Here is a 4,054-nt window from a genome sequence, read left to right on the forward strand (position 1 = left end):
CTCAATACTTGCTTGCAGCTTAAATTTCAAGCAAGAAGGCCTCTGCTCCGGGACATCACAAATGACGTAGTCTTCCCTGCCTAAGACAATGGAACTGCAGCGGTCATCCCCTGCTAGAGAGAAAATGTCACCACAGAAACTGAAACTAGTCAGATACAGTTCTCAAAAAAGGTTGTCATTTAATCACAATATCCGAACAGAACGAAGTGTCGGTGTTGTTGAATTCAGCATGTGAGGTCTGGACGAAATGTATTGCTTCAATTGGTGTAGGACATCGTATTTCTGTCTAGTCATTGTTTACGCGTGGTTGTTTACGAGTGCAACCGACTCATTCGGTTGAAAAGCCGACGTAGTACCCCAGAATCGAGACATCGCGTTAAGTGCGAATTCAAAAAAATGTCGATCCAAAAATCTCACAGGTAATTTCATTGAGAAATTTTGCAATGTTCAGGGTCATATCGTACCATTACCCTTCCTACTTTGATTCATCTTCTAGTTAATTTGGGGCTCGTTTGCGATAACAATTTGAACCTAAGGCATATGTGTTTCATATTCTACGACGTTAGTTGTAAGTGCAGATATCCGCCAGAAACTAAGGCACATACTCCGCCTTCCTTTCCCTAAAGAGTAACTTAAAATAAACTACTTGAAGAATCAGTGGATAAAATGGCGATATTAAAGGGGAAGATTGAGCGTAAATCTCCTTAACTTGTTCGTACGATTTGCCATTCTCTCCCGACAATTTTCGAACGCAAAGCTCCGCTGCACCACCAACGTCATCGGAATTTACCGTTCAGTCGGAAGAAAGCCGGGACGTATTGTGGCCTCATACCACGTGACACAGTACGGTTGCGCCGCTCGGCAGACCCTATCGCGTCAGGGAACGCGTACCGGAGTGGAGCAGAGCTTTTTCTGCGTTACTTCATTTAGAAAAGTTAAAGAGTTTGTTTTTTTCTGAAGTTGCTGTGATAGGAATTTTAAAGAGGTCAAAGGGGCTAATTGATCTTTATATTCAAGGCACATGAGAACTACCGCTAAAGATAACGACAGAGAAGAAATGAACACATGAACACTAGACTTCAACTTGTCTTTCTTCCAGACACATTCAATATATAATCAACCCGTGTACAAAGCATCGCACGCCGCTTTTCGATGGAGGCGAAAAGCAAAGCGCCAGAGTGCTGTGCGTTGTCAGTACACGTTAAAGAACCCCAGGTGTTCGGAATTTCCGAAGTCCTCAGCTACGGCGTCTGTCATAGCCTAGCTCGCTTTGGGACGTTAAACCACACAAACCAAACCAAAGCAAACATAAAGCGAATGTGCAACGACACCTTCTGGTTTAAGAATTTTAATTCGTTGGACGATAAAGATAAAGATAGCTTGCTTACGCACGACTGTCGTTCCTTGTAAATAAGAACAACTTCCAGTATTTCACGCTTACTCAGGTCTGAAATTTAAAAAATAACCGGTATCTGGTTACATATGTGCGATAGAATAGCAGCAGCATCACAAATCTTCACATTTATGGTGGGAACACGTTGGAGCTACAATTGTCGCTGTATGGTTTTCCTGCACAAGGCCTGCGTTGATGGTGTGTTGCGATACAACTTACCGATTTTGCAGAGCACGTCCTCAACAAATAAGAGAATTCTGGAGGCAGGTCGAAACACCTGCCTGCCAATGGACTCCCAAATAGCTCCTCCATGTTGGGAACAGTTGCGGAAGCAAGGTGTCTACCGCTCAGTCATCTGCGCACACGAAACTATTTTTATTCATCTACGCCATGTACTTCAGAAAGAAGCACTTCATCCATCGAGTCAATATAACCCACATCAATTCCGGATTTGGTGAAGCTGTTCAGCTATCGCAACTACCTGCAATCAGTCAACCACGTCAATTGATGGCTCCAACCTTGCCTCCTTAGACGCGTTCAGCTCTTAAAATAAATAAGCTCATACCGGGTGTCACTGCGAAGAATGACATGCCGCAGCCTGCGCTGCTACAAGCTGCTTCGACATACTCAGTTGAACAATATTCGGTAGATACACACAGCTTCTACGATTGCTCATCTAACCACGACTCCTCATCACGTGGACTTTATGTGCCCTCCTTAGGTCAAATGCTGTCGTGGCGTCTACAGCGTAGAACATCCTTCACCACAGCTACCACAGCAGAGCTATTACGGAATAAAAGAAGCTCCCTCCTATAGTTTGCGCCACAACTCAGGCCGGTGAGTAATTTTTACCAAGAAGCAAGGCGCGCTACAAACCATGTCAACCTTATTGATGAGAAGAGATCCCCAGCCGATTTCCTGTCATTGGATACTTGCAAAAAGGATGTAAGTGAAGGTCACATAATTTTTCAATGTATTCCGGCTCATTGTGAACTCCTGGCCAAGGAAACGGCCCGCAAAGGTCTACTACATCACAACTATACCCATATCTACTTCACAAAATCAGATGCGTCTCAATTCGCCAAGCGATATAAACAGAATGAGAAGAAACGCCTCTGGAACTTGCTAAGTCATCATTATCCCTTTCTCCATTCCATTTACCCACATCTCAAATCAAGACTACAACTAGCGCCTTCGCGTCATCTAGAAACAAGTTATCATCACCTTCGTCTCAATGCTACCTTTACGAACAGTCTACGACACCGGTTCAAGCAAGCAGACAGTCCTCTTCTTTTTTTTTTACAACTGCGGCTCAATTGAGACTGTACTCCACATTCTCCGCGAATGTTCAGCGTACGCCAGCGAACGTGCGTGCTATGAACAACGCTTGCAGTCTGTCACCCAAATGCCGCTCACAGTGGACAAAATATTAGGTCCTTTAGGATGCTACAGACAGCAGCGCCGTGCAATGATATTCTTATTTGCCTATTTAGATGTCACTGGTATGTTAAACTCGAAATTACCCACCAACTTGATTATTCCGCTATACAAGCCCTATACTGAACTTCGGTCTTATCCAAAAAGCCATCCACCCATCTTCAGAGACTGCAATCTTTCCAAACCCTTCTTCCATCTTTATTGCCTAATCTCCCTACCCCATGTAGAGTAGCATGTCAGCGAGCATTAACGCCGGCTAAAGTGTCTGTTTTCATGAGACATCCTTCCCTCTCTTTTTTAAACAAACCATGTACGAAGGATCGCATCCCAAAGCGCATGTGTAACGGCACCTTCCAGTTCAAGAATAGTAGTTATTTGGATGATAAAGATAAGGATGCCTTCCTTACGCACGACTGTCGTTTAATGTAAATAACAAAGGGTTCCAGTAATTCACGCCTTTTCTGGTCTGAACTTTTACCGTTACCCGTGTCTGATTGTATATCTGAGCACAATTATACTATAAATTGGAGCACAATTATAGGAGCTAAAAGCATTTCATTTTTAATACTAGCCGAACCTCTAATGCTTACTACCTGCGGCATTTTGTACGAGTATAAGGCGGTTGAATTGAATGTATTGCACACCTACACCACCTACGCTTAGACGTGGCTGCAAGTCATGAATGCCACTGCCGCCAGGCATGAGCTGAACTTTGCGTGGTCGATATCAGTCCTGTAGCTTGCGCAATGGTGTGCGTGGAAGCCAGTGGAGAAGTATTTTGGAGCAAGCAATTTTTTTCCCGAAATAAATCGCGAAGTCTACTGTAAATGCGAGGGGGTGGATGAAATCTGAGGTGTAAACACTCACCATTACAAGACATCATATTTTATTTTTATCAATACAAAACCACTATCTCACTGTACTATAGAGATGAACTGTATTCCCTTTGTCAGCATTAAAATATTCGCCAGACATTAAAGCGTGAATAAAGCACATAATTGTGTGTATGGCAGCGCAGACAAAAGCAGCCACAACACTGTAGTTTATATCAACACGACTACAAATGTCAAACAGGAATATTGCAAATATAAAGCACAAAACAAATACTTAAAAATTTAAAAACGACAAATTCTATATTCAACACAGTTTTTCTTCATAGCTCCGGCGCAATATCGTACTAACAAAATAAATCACGTTAAAGTCCTTACTCCAGATCGTCGCCGT

This window comes from Amblyomma maculatum, chromosome 11 (assembly GCF_055883805.1).
Source record: "Amblyomma maculatum isolate TAMU_Amacu chromosome 11, ASM5588380v1, whole genome shotgun sequence".
Taxonomy (NCBI): domain Eukaryota; kingdom Metazoa; phylum Arthropoda; class Arachnida; order Ixodida; family Ixodidae; genus Amblyomma; species Amblyomma maculatum.